At 42.2% G+C, this 13,723-nt stretch overlaps 1 protein-coding gene across 5 annotated transcripts in view; it reads right to left on the reverse strand.

Moving 5' to 3' along the window:
* Positions 1-13,723, reverse strand: part of LOC102311109 (collagen alpha-1(XIX) chain) — a 103,024-nt gene that overhangs the window by 46,851 nt on the left and 42,450 nt on the right. The window lies entirely within an intron of this gene.

Here is a 13,723-nt window from a genome sequence, read left to right on the forward strand (position 1 = left end):
GAATTTGACATGTACGTTTGCCTGCAACAAAGACAGAGGAAGAAACTTCACTGAGAGCTATTGCTTTTAATCATCTGCGTGTGCACTAATGCTCCTACTCTGTGTGTGCTTCTCTCTCAGATTACAGCATTATGAAAAGGGGAGAAGACAAAGTGTAGTACAGTAAATATTAAACTTAATAATGGCACAGTAGAACCGATGTGTGCCTCCTCTCGGGAATTGTGTGCTTTCCTCTGTTTGTGCTGTTTGATGTACCAACAAAGCTCTGGCCAGCATCTTTTGATCATCAGTGTTAATGCATTTCTGAGGCTACTGTACGTGTGCTTTAATGTGAACGTGAACGAGGGCTACATAGAGAAGAGGTGGAAAGTTGAATTGCCTTGATGGGAAGAAACAGACTCTTTAAACCTTAAAATCCCTTCCTTCAAATGACTGAGATTATATATTATGTTGGAATAACCTCTTTGAAATGTAATTGAGGCTGGTTTCCTTTGTGGCAGAGTGGCAGCCGAACCATTCGGAAAGGGCTCACGCTTTAAGATGCAGATTCAAAACTGACTTGTATAATAGACTTCTATGTGTCACATTACAGCATTTCTGTGAGGGTGGATGGCGCTCATTTTTCACACTGATAATTCATCGGCTGACACCGCATCGCTGCTACGACTGCAAAGAAGATCAGACTGTTTGTTCTAGCCCTCTGTCCCCGCTGCTGCCCTTTCCCCTCTGAACATAACAACAAAAGCAGATTACACATATAAGTAATTTAGGTAATGAATATTTCATACGCTATTATTTCAAGTAGGTCATGAATTATGCAGTTTTCCAAACTATTTCTCCACATTTGCCCTTAAATCCCTTTAAACTCCAAAGTACGTACTAATTTTATGCCCATGTATTTGCATATGTTCATCAAAATAAATAGTGGAGCTCTGTATCTGAGGTTAACACCATATTACCAGCAAATTTCAATCAAAAAAAGATGCCGGTAGAAGATTGCAGGAAGATCAGATCAGGTTGCAACCAGCTAAATATGTCTCCCTCACCCAACCTTTTCCCTGTGTATAAATAGTCAATTTATAGTCACAGGTGTTTATACGCTAATAATGACTGAAGAATGGCAGCGAGTGTGAGCGTAAGGGAAAGTCTATAAGATGGTAGATGACCTGCTATGACGCATGGAGACAGCTCTACTAACAAAAAGTCAGGAGGCAGAGGTGGAGGTGACAGAGTTGAAGACGTTCAGATTTTCATCTGCAGTGACCAGAATGGACAGGATTAGAAATGAGTGAATCAGAGGGACAGCTCAGGTTCAAGGAAAAGGTTGGAGGAAAAGGTAGAGAGGCGAGGTTGAGACGGGTTAGACATGATAGAGGAGAGAGTCAGAGGACATTGAATATGGAGGTGCCAGGCAGAAGAAAGGAAGACCTCAGAGAAGGTTGATGGATGTAGTGAAGGAGGACCCTAGAGACAGGATGAGATTTAAGCAGATGATCCACTGTAGCGACCTCTTAATGGAGCAGGTATTAGAAGAAGAAGTAAAAGAAGAAGTAGAACAAGAAGACGAAGTAGAAGAAGAAGAAGAAGTAGTAGAAGAAGAGTATACACGAATAGAAGCCCAACTGATTAAGCAAAAACCTCACATCATATTTGAAGACAGGTCAATATCACTTAAAAGAGATGGTATTGGTAGCAATATGGATGATCTACTGGTGTATACTTAATAACTATAAATGCAATATCCCCCCTTGCACAGAGCAGAGGAGTGCCCCATAAAATACTTTTACAGTGTACCTGTTTTTTGTGTGTACATGCTGCAAGACCTGAGAACAATCACAGCTCTTAGAATTCAGTCTTTTTGGATCTTTTGAGCTCCTTTCTCTGGGAAAGAGCACAAAAGAAATCTTTGTGTGCAGTAAATGAACCATGAGATGTCCAGATGGCCTTCAGCTGACATTTAAAAACAAACATGTAAGCAATGGTAAAGTGGCAGTTATTTGGACGACAGCTCTTAACATTCGTTGGTGGTGTCAAATTAAAAAAACAAAAAAACAAAGAAAGGAGAGAAATGCTAAAGGTGTGTACTTCTTGTTTACCCTGAGGAAGTGTCCTGAAGGGCCTACTGTGCCTTTGAAACTCCTGAATACTGACGTTATTTTATACACAATACAATAAATTATACTGTCCTCTGGATTGTATTGTGCGACCCTAGTTTAGTAAAAGGCAGACATCTAATTTAGCTATGTACAGATAAACTCAGGCCAGGATTTCTATTTTAGAACTACATGTCGCATTTCTTCTTTTATAGTAATTTCATATTTCTAAACACCTTCAGATAATCTTTTTCACGACAAAGTGATCCATTAAAACGACTACATCAGGCGACCTTGGGACTCAACTGATACTTTTCTGTCCAGAGGACCTCTGGTTAGTAAATCTGTGCACAGTGACAAGAAATAATTAGTGAGGAGCACAGCTGTCATCACCGTTTGCACTCAATTGACTCCAAACTGAAACACCTGCCAGTGACACAGCACTAGAACTACCTCCAAGCAGGCATGCTTTTATTACGACACAACAACCACAGAGAGTTTATAATTCTTTTTACAGGAGTAGATTTTTAACAATGTCACCACCTATTTTTATCTTAATTGGTCAAAAAGATATTATAGAACACATTCAAGTGTTGTTTAACAGTCTAACAAAAACTCTGGATTCACAATTAAAGCACATTTACTTTAGTCAAACTTTCCTAAATGTTTCTCATGCTAAGAAGCTAACCTGACTCTACAACCACCAGCTTTGTTTTAACTTAAGTGTAAATTTTTTTTCTAATTTTACATTTGAAGCCAAAAAATAACTTTTTTTAGTGTATTCATATGAAGATTGTTTTCTAGTTGAACTGTGCATGATCATTTCCCACTTTTGTATAAAGTTTGCAACTTTATAAAGTTCTCTTATTGTTTTAGACTCAAATTAGGAGGAGAAAGGCCAAAAGTGGAGAAAGAAAGAATGAAAGAGATAAGGAAAAAAGCAAAGCTGTGACATCAAAATCCAACAAAAAGCATTTTCATGAAACACCACCTGTACGCCAGTACCATATTAAACAATGCAAACACAATAATTATAAATTCGACAGAGTGACAAGCGTGCAAGAGCAGCCAGCAGTGTCTTTGAATCTTTTCTTTCAGCTAAGCCAACCTTAACTTTCTCATTTCCTTTTGTGCTTCTCCATTCCTAATTTATCTCTCCCTTTGTGTACATCATAATTCTATGACTCCCATCTCATCCCTCTCTCCCACTTTTCTTGTCAGCTCTCCTTCCTTTCCTGTCTCCTGTCACTCGCCCCTTTTCTCCCTCATCCAACTTCCAGCGCCTGTCGGATCACCCTGGCAATCTCTGTTGCTATGCAACGCTCAGTGTCCTATAAATTTGACAACATCCTACTGCTTGATTATTATTTGAGCGCTGCAGTGTGAAGCCCTCCTTCAGGTCATTGCAGTAGATTAGAGGGAGGGAGAGACAGAGGAAGGCAAGGAAGGAAATGAGGGATGAGAGGGAGGGAAGGAGGTGGAGGAAGATGAAGGGATGTGGAAGAGAGGAGAGGAAAGGAGAAGAGAGGAGGGGGAGTCAAAGATGAGTTAGCTTTTTGAGTTAATGAAAGATAGGCTGGCACGACCAAACACATATTCACATGTACTATTTATCTGCCCCACTCTAAAAACCTGCAAACCATAAGTGTGAAAAGCAGACCGGATTAACTACTAATTCAATAGCTAAAGCTGGAGTGGGCACACATTTGAGCTGAAAAGAGGAGACCTCAGTAGACTGACAGCATATTTTGAACTCCCGGCTTAATCCACATGGATCCGAGCGTTGACTTGCTTCAAGTCTGCTATGAGTTGTAAAGTGTAAAAGCAAAGCACAGACATGGGGCCCGGCTCAGTCCTGCAATACAAGCCCCAATCTGAGAGCAAAGTCAACAGCGACAGTGACACACAGCAGAGACACTCCTTTATGATGACTCCATAATCCTTATCCCAAATGTCAACATGTTCTCTGAGACATTCCATGTCTCGCAGCCCATACTGGGATAACTCAGTAGTATAAAATAGAGAAAGCAGAACGTGTCGCATTTCTTAGCAATAAAGCAGATATACCATCCAAAAGTCTCATAATCCACCTGACAAATGACCCTGCCGCGAAGGGTCAGTAGATAAGCTGAAGAAGCCTTCAGAAATGACCTGACACACAGTACAGAGAGCCGAAATGATGCCTTTTTTATAAGCAGGGATAGATATCAATGCTAAAGACACTTTTTAAATGGTTATACATCTGCACGAGTCTTTTTCTCCTTACATCCAACCAAATCTTTCACCAACCTGACTTTTGGCTAGTTAATAATCAGAAATGTGGCTTTTCATTGATAAGTTTGACTTATATGGCATCATGAGACCTTAATGTCCTGAGTGGGAAACTGTCTGACATTGCCAAGCCAACTTGGTCTGCAACAATGTTATGTAGCTCACAGGAGAGATGACCTTTTCTTAACTGAAAAAACTCCCATGCCTCTCCCACTCTGCCTGAGCTGAGACCCGTCTCCCTCTGGGGACATGTACTCGGGCCTCTCAAGCCTTTTTTTCTAAATGCTCTGCTGGGTTTAACAGGAGCTGACTGTTTAGCTTATGAGCAGCAGCTGCATTAGCTTAGTAAATAAATGTCTAGAAAACAGTGAAAATGATAAATTGTCACACTATCCTTAAGCTGAACCGATCATCCATAGGACAAAGAGCAGGAGGCTGGCTGTTAAAAATACACATGATGTCTTTTTAAGGGCCACCCCAGAAAGAAAAGGCGGGGGAAATGAATGCTCACATGCTTCATGCAACCACAAAAACAAGTTAGAGGAGGCTTGCCTGTCACAATATTTATTCCCCAGTGAAAATGCTTGTCGGCTCCTGGCCTGTGAAAGATGGGGAAAGGGACTGACACATGCACATGCATTTGATCCCCTCAGTCCTTTGGTCAAACCTCGTGTTCCTTAGCAGCACTTACTGCATCCAGATTCAGAGGAGATACAATTTCAGCACTCCTGGCAAACACTAATTTATTCTGTAATTAATGGCAAAATGTCATTCTGTCCCCTTGAAGGCATTTTCACATCTCTCATTTAACAATTTGCAGGATGAACCACGAGAATCCGCACAAGCTAGGAAAACAGCAATTTTGTGCAGGGGGTCTGTAAAACATGGAGGTTTTGCAGCAACGCTGTGAGAGGTTCGGTTTAATTTTTTATTTTTTTGAAAATGTGTGGCAAAGTGTTGTGATTTTGAATGTTATGTTACGTGTAAATTAAGTCAAATGGCCACATTTACATTCTCACTAATCACACGTGCATTAGCCTAAGCACAGGTGCTCCTAGATGGTAGTTTCAAAATAAAAGAGAAAAAGCTGGTGAGAGGCAAACATATTCAGTAAATTCCCAGCAGCTATACAGCTAAATATCCTTCACTTGTCCAAATCTTCACCAGACCTATTTTCACTGTGTCAAATCAGCTATCAACCTATGTAAGGCAAATATCGATCATGGCGCTTGCTCAAAATGTCACAAAACATGTTGCGGAGAACACAGCCCCACCTGCTTGTTATTAAGGATCCAATTAGAGACAGACAGTGCAAATTCCTTTTCTTTTTTTTCTGGCTACCCTCGCTGGGTGCCATCTTAGGACACTGCACAAGCTCAGAAAATGCCTGGGCACTGGAGCTTGCAGAGATCCCTTGCACTTGGTAAAAGCCTCAATAAAATAGGATTTGTTCCAGTTGTTTACTGAGGGTTAAGAGGAGCGGCCGGGGCAGGAAGAGAACGGCAAAGCCGACAGCTGCCTGGCAGGGGCTCAAATGCAGCTTAGCATTTTTCACCATTCTGACTGGCACACAATGCTCTCTTTAACTCCCAGCCATCTAAATATTCAGGGACGTATAAAGAGATGGCTGACACTGCAGCCGACTTAAGACACAGCTCAGCTGGCCAAGATTGCACCTATAGTCTCTTGGCTTAAGCTTTCCATGAAGGCTTTCCTCACAGAGACTCAATCATAGACCCCGTGTGAATGGCTATTTGTACAAGTGCCACTAGATGGCAAACTAGTTTCATCACAAATGTTGTGCATGGCAGGGGACAGAGCCAATGAGGAAACTGTAAGTTCTCTCTAAGAGAGGATGGATGTCCTCAATGCATGAATGTATGATGTGTGTTGGGTAACATCCCTAATTAGGCAGTCTGGCAATTAGACACTGAATACCGTAAAAGAGATTTTTCAGTGGAGGGCTTACAAAGATGAGAGAAGAAGGAAATGGACGAGAGCAAGAAGCTGCATGAGAGCCAGAGAGTGACAATAATTCTCATACCGCATTATGCCTCTTTTCAGCTGCCACACAATGGAAGGGGACACAGGTGGCACTACATGAGTACACAGTCACAGAACGCAGCATATCATTGGGTAAAATAACTATTATAGAGCTATTTCAGCAAACACCCAGCTCTTCACCACCACACAGTGTGCAAACACTGGAGCCGAAGGCAAACAGAGGAAATGCAGACAGTGGATGTCTATGGAAACTAAGCCTTGAAAGTCCCAAAGAACAATCAGAAACATCTCTTTACAACCGCCACATTTCTACCATATCTTCACAGATGAGTTTTAAGAGCTCATTGACTTTAACAACTTCTAAGGAGAGGAAAGAAGCTTGATGATATTATCTGAATTTGCATTTTTATGCGGTGAAGAAGTGATGATAAATCTATATTTAACTATGAGCTCAATTCCCCGCCGATCCGCCGAATGTCTGTGCAGCGTTTCCGCGCAAGCTGGTTGCCTATTGCGTTGGCTCCTCGCTGGGACAGCAATGCCTCTTGAATGTTCTCATCTCCTAATGGATGCTGTTATTAGTCTTGGCTCTTTCACAATTTCACAGTCTCATCTGGACTTTTGGCCGTATTATTCATCCAGAGCAGATTGCTCCCATCCTATGTTTACAGATACTGAGTGTTTCATTAATGCATTATCCAACAAGTGAATAGCAGAGGCTGGAAATCTACTTTGAATAAACCCCGGTTCATTTTACAAACCAAATATTGGAGGTCAGAGAGAATACACTGTGCAAAGATCCACAGAGCGCTCTCCCCGGGTACTGTAGCCTTCGGCGAGTCTTATACTTCATATCACTTGCCACGCATAACAGATTACACAAAGGTCCCTCACATTACCATCTGTATAATATCAGGCCACTGTCAATATGCTGCTCTCTGGCATGCCATTAAAGTGGACGCAGATGAATGTATGTACGTAAATTGGTTGGAGGCAGGAGGAGAGTGTGGGAAATCAGAATATAGATGATAGGCTGCAACGGCGTGCTATAAGCGATGCAGCCTCCCACTACCACGCCTCTGTGTTCTGCAGTGTTCAGGGCAACGCCCCCCTCCCCACTGACCAGCCTTTGTCCCTCTGTGCTCCAGCTCTCACTGATCTCCTCCCTCTCCTTGGCCAACATGGCTCCTAGATAGCAAGAAATATCCTTTTAAAAGTATTTACATTCTTAGAATTTCTCACACTACTGCAGCTGACCTAGCGTGTCGGGAGGTATCTTTGCATATTGCCAGACTGTTCGGAGCCAAGAAATCCCAGTTGTTTGGATAACTTAGCCATGAGATCACGCTGTCACGAGGGGGTAAAATCACCTCGTGTCTACTTACTGTACATACCTCAACAAGTAAAGTGAATTCAGTTCAGCTGACCCTGTTTTATACATGACACTCCAGTGGCGGTGCTATGACCTGGCAGACGCTGAAACAACATTTAAAGATGCTTGGAAAGCATTAGACACAGGCCTTGGGGGGCTCGCAGGCCATGAAGAATTTGAACACTAAAGCATCAGGGATACATATATTGCCCGCAGCGTCCCTGCTGAGCGGTACAACTCTGTCTCCTAAAAAGTTGTAAGGCTGTAGATGTGTGAATGAAGGCCATGCTCCAGCCAACTATAGCAAGTCTTTCTAATGCTCAGAGGATGCGTTGACCTACATTACCCCTCGTTCAAGATCAGCTTTTCACACCTATTCCTACACACATCGACTTACGGGTGCCCACAAAAACGGGCAGAGAGTCATTAGAAAAGCCAGCGAACAAGGTGCAATCAAAGTGGCCCTCTCAAAGACCTGCCCCCTGTATTCGTCCCTGTAATTAATTGGCCAATTAATGTGTGTTTATTCTGGACACCCATGGATGTAGCCAAATTGGGGCTCTTTGGGAACGACGAGAGTCAGACAGATAAATCAAAGCACGGTGCATCTGTCCTCGCATGTGCCAAACGCTTCCCCCTGTAACCCTCCTCTTTCCCAACAGGCCCCAAATGTGAGACCTTTTCAGAGCCAATCAGGTCAAATCTTTGTTTCATCCTCCCTCCCAATGCACTTGACATTGACAAGATTAATTGCCTTGTGCGCTGGGCAAACGTGTTACCCCCTGGTGCAGTACAGGTGTCAAAAGCGCGGCTCACCGAATTTCCTCAGTATGAGTTTCAGCAAGAGAAAAAGGAGAATAACCCGTTTCACTTTGCTCGACAAAGGGTTAACGAATCCTCACCCCCTCACCACCCCCGCCCCCCTCCTTGTAAAATCACACAGGGTGTAAATCTGGCCATAAAATCTCAGCTGTGAGCCCTGCTGACCTGTAAATTCTTCTCTCTATGTTTCTCTGCCACCGGGCTCCACCGGGTCAGGCCAAAACTGTAACTACATATGGACATCACGTTACCGCGTTTAAGCACAGCTGTGAAGTCACACGCCATCGCTGTGGTCACCAACTGTACCCCTGTTAGTTTAATATACCACATGAAGTTGGTTTATGGTTAAACAGAAACCGAGTTCCAGTAAGTTGAACAGATATAAACACAAATCAGTAGGCACAGGAGTTTCTTTACATCAAAAATGTGCCCCCAAAATGTCATAACAAAACAAAAAAGCCAGTAAGTGTATCAAGACGACACATTCTTGCTTCTGATTTATCATTTCTTTGAGTATGGTTAAAGTTTTCCCAGTAAAAATCTAAATGTACACAGATCAGAAACATACCAGATCAAATCCCCATCAAGGCAAAGCACGGCAAACAAAGCAATGCACAAATTGTCCTCTCGAATTAAAATTTGAGTCCACTAAGCAACTCTAACCTTGCCTTCTCTGAGAAATTAATTTAGCGTATCGTTATTCGGTATAGTGAACTGGACAACAAAGAAACATGGCTCCAATCAAATAGTTGCTGTAATTTCATGCGTTTACTGTTTCACCCCAATCAGTGGCAGCCTCCCGTGGAGAACTTCTGGCAGGAAGGCTGGTATTCTCACCAGGGACTCGTTACTTAATAATCTCACGCTGCAGGTGCTCTGGTAGAGGTCAACAGTCTGTTACAGTGGCTGTTCATGTCTGCCTCCACCCATGAAGCAGCAAACCGCTGCCAAATGTTTCAGTCCCCACAAACTGAGCCATTACTCCTTCCCTATCACTGTCACTGCCTGTTTGTGTCTCTGCAGACACACCGACTGATTGAAATGAACCTTAGCCAAGTCCATTAGATACAATATGAATATTATATATGTATGCTGGAGTGGCTCAATTATTTCAAAACAACATTTGCTCTGTCCCATAGAGGAGAAGCATCTAAATTACAGTTAGAGCATGCATTTGGTTCTCAGAGAACAGCATACTCATTCAAATTAGGTTAAATGACAAAAGCTATCAACTGTGCAAGGAGGATACATGAATGCTATTGTATTTAATCTGGCACTAATGGTTTGACCTCAGCTCACCCACATGAAGCCTTTTAAAAAGAGAGGACTAGCAAGACAGTGATCTCCGATCTTGTGTCAAAAGAAAATGACCGCCAGTTTGGTAGCAGATAAAATGACGTAAGTGTAAGATTGCATGGCTTTTCCCTCGTCTGGGAGAAAACATTTGGCCTGTAATGTACATCTAATGGACTGACACTCTTTGAGACATGTGTCAACACAAGGGTGAAGAGGAAAATATGGAAATAGATATGCTCGTGCCTTTGGTCGGGACTTACAGACAGCTGTCTCAGTCATTCAGCACAGGGCATGAATGGAAAATGTAAGCATGACTATCATTTCCAAAAGACAGCAATTACGTCCCTTGTCTGCAGAAAACTGGATCAGTCCATATTTCCAAGCAGAGACAAGACAGATGATCTTTTCTGCTGTTTTGACAGATTATATCCGCGCTACAGTAAAGAGCTCAGGCAGCTGCCACTGATGTTACTTTCTCAAGATTTTTGACACAAGTGAAGGACTTAAAGTGTTTTTGCAATACAATTACTGACGTGCGCTGATCTGAGACTGTGATATCAGATGATATGAAGTGATGACAGATGACGGATGTGATGCAACAGCAGCTGACGTTTTGAGGTAAAGACTTGTATCGTTTTACAGATCGCCATTAGCTTAAGGATTCTCTTAACTGAGAACTTGTCTTCCAACCCACTAATCCAAGTAGCGAGCATCATCTTCACACTTAAGCTGTTATCTAGTTTCACTTGACTTCCGATACAAGGGTCAGAGGTCTAACTACTCTCAGGTTCAGAAACCCAACGCTCCATCCTGTTGCAAGTCTGCCGTCACAGGATTCGGAAGTATTAAATCCAGTTTTATAAAGAACATTACTCAGCAAACAACAAGAATATTAACTTAGAAACCATCTTTACATTCATGAGGATAATTATTAAGGGGACAACTGCTGTAAACACACAACAACTTGGAAATAAATAATTAATGATCTGGTGCACACTGTAATTAACACCCAGGGTGGTTCTAAATGCACAAAGTCATAAAAAGGGAACTGACTCAACAGAGGATGAAAAACCTGTTAGTAAAATCAAAGCCCTGTCATCTTACAGCTCAACTCTATACTGTTTCTTCAGCAGGCATCAATAATCTGACTGGATTCTTTTATCAGCGGCACTGATGCGCCACATCATAGTATTTAGTGAGAAAAGATTCCTCCCGTCGCACTTTTAATGGCTTTTCCCTCCACCCGATCATCTTGCGTTGCCTGCCCAGCAAAGACATCTATGTGTTTTCTTCGTTTGAACATTTTGTCCTCTCTTATCTCCCTGACATATGTGGCAGGTATCTTCTGTGGCACAGTGTCGTCCATCCACATTTCCAGCTGAGGTACACGGGCACATGACAAACACTATTTTTGCAAAAATAGAAACAAAAATAATCAATAACTGAAAGGCAGTCAGCTGAGCTTAGCAGCACACTACACATATCGTCTTACCTCGTGCACAATAAAAGACGCCTACATGTTTCTTACTGAGCTGCTAGCCCGCCAGCTAGTTATCCATATACTTAGTAACTGCGTCAGGTAGTTCACTGCCTAAATAAGAGCAGTGCATAAATAACCAGCTAACTAGATTTGAATATACAAACAAATGAATAAATGAGTAAGAGGATCTTGAGTGCATAATTAATTTGAAGAGAACACATCTGTAGACACAGCAGTTGCAATGCTCTCCTTCCTCTAGGGCTTGCTGGAGTTTCATCATCTCTGCACTGGTATAGCTATGTCTAATAAGAACAAACACTGTGCAGCGCATCTGTCAGATGTGTGCATTTTCTAAAGCCGGAGACTAGGAAACCTTGACACAGTACAAGCGCTCAGCTTATTACAGGAGGATTTCAAATACTCTGTATTTGCAGTATTTACGTTCTGCAAAATGCATAAAAGGAAATAATGTGTTGTCTGTCAATAAGGGAAATTCAATGTTTTACAGTGTTTACCAGTAGTTCCCAAACATTTAATCAGAACATATGACTGTGCTGTATTTTACCCAAGAATCAACATGACATTTGTCAGTGACTTCATGCAGGATTTAAATGTATTTCTATATACAGGTACATTTATACTGCTAATAAGGCTTAATGTAGTGTTAGGCATGGATTAAACCTCCAAGACCCACCTTGCACAGGGGGATTTCTTAAGGTGATTACTTATTAATCCACAGGAACCTACTGAGTTACCCAGAGACCCATGTGAGCTCTGAACCAACTCACAACCCTGAGCCAACTACAGAAGCAGGGCATGCTGGGAAGTCTTGGCACAACATGAATGAGCGGTGCTCACTCTGGTGCTTCTATATGTGTTGATGTTAAGGATAAATGTGCACTGACCAAATGTGGGTTTTCAGATCTATTTTGAGCAGATGAAATGATGGCGTTTGTTACTTTTACAATTCTTCCTAATTTAAAATCATCACTGTTTTATGTATTCAAAACTTTATTATACAGTCACGTGAAGCAGACTTCTCTCCGACCTGCACACAAAGATGTTCCCCCTCTGGTTCCTTTCTGCATGCATGTCTTTCACCTCCTCAACTTCTGTAGGACAGAGCCAGCCTATAGTGACAACCCAGCGCTTAGCACATCATTACAGAGTGTGATGAATATTTTAGCAGGCAATAGTCAGCGGGGGGACATATCCCTTTTACAGGTGCTCCCTATCTTCGTTTTTGATCGGCTGTAATGTACCACTGAATCCCAAAGTCCTACTCTTTGCCTGCTATTCTGTGTCAATTCCATTCATAATAGATAGAACCAAGTCATTCACATTACCATTAATGGTGATGTCTAATGTAGGGGCACTACATTCCCATAAACTCCTAGACATGGTTGGACTGGCTCATACCTCCATCCTGACAAACTTAAATAGCTCTCTATCACGTTAATAAGGTGAAATAAAGAGTTAGGATCACAGGGGTCTGGGTGACTGATATCAGTTCTTGCATATGTTGCTTTAAGCTTTGGAGAAGGAGCAACGCAAACGGCATCCTTCCTCTTCTCCACCACCACAATGCCCTCCACATCTCCTTCAAGTAAAGCTAGATGGCTTAGAGTGGTTGTATTTTTTTTCAACAACAAATTGAAGCAGACAGTTTGAGAGATGGTCTGGCTTGAATCTAAGGCTTTGTGAAAGCTTTCCACTCCTGGCTATTCTATGAAGGTTGCGGGGCGGTCAGTCTACATCACGATATTCTGCATAAGTCGTACAGCAGCTACGGCTCTCACAAAACCAAAAGTTGCCTGCGTGGATGAGAGTTGCTAATTAGACGAGAGTCTCCGGCTGTATCAGTAGGCCACTAGCTGGCCCCTGATGATGATCCATGCCCAGCTTCCTAAAATAGGAACATCAAACTGCAGAAGCACAAGTTGGTCAACAACTTGGATTCCGTGTGACTCCTCAAGCTAAGAATAGGCAGAAACCTTAGCGTGTTAACAGTTCTCATGAAGTCAGCCAGTCATCAAAGACAGTAGTTCAGGACGGTATCTTCAGCAACAACAACACCAGAGAGTCTGTGATCGCCTGTTTAAAGCCCTATGGCAGTTTTACCTGTAAAATCTTCAAAGAAATAGCAAGTGCAAAAAAATATTATGGGGATATAGAAGATAGGGATATAGGAAGCGAAGAAGCCACAACATCAAACACGGAGAGAGACACCCCTTTTTCTTCTAACCCAATTATGATTGAATGAAACTGTATTCCAGAAGAAAAGCACACACCATAATTGATGTCTCTGATGCTCGGTCCCTTTGACGCTGAGCCACTACTTAAGTCAGTCTAGGTATAAAATAACACAATGACTAATGAGGCCGA

Source organism: Haplochromis burtoni, unplaced genomic scaffold, assembly GCF_018398535.1.
Source record: "Haplochromis burtoni strain Fernald_Lab_line unplaced genomic scaffold, NCSU_Asbu1 Contig_12, whole genome shotgun sequence".
Classification (NCBI taxonomy): Eukaryota; Metazoa; Chordata; class Actinopteri; order Cichliformes; family Cichlidae; genus Haplochromis; species Haplochromis burtoni.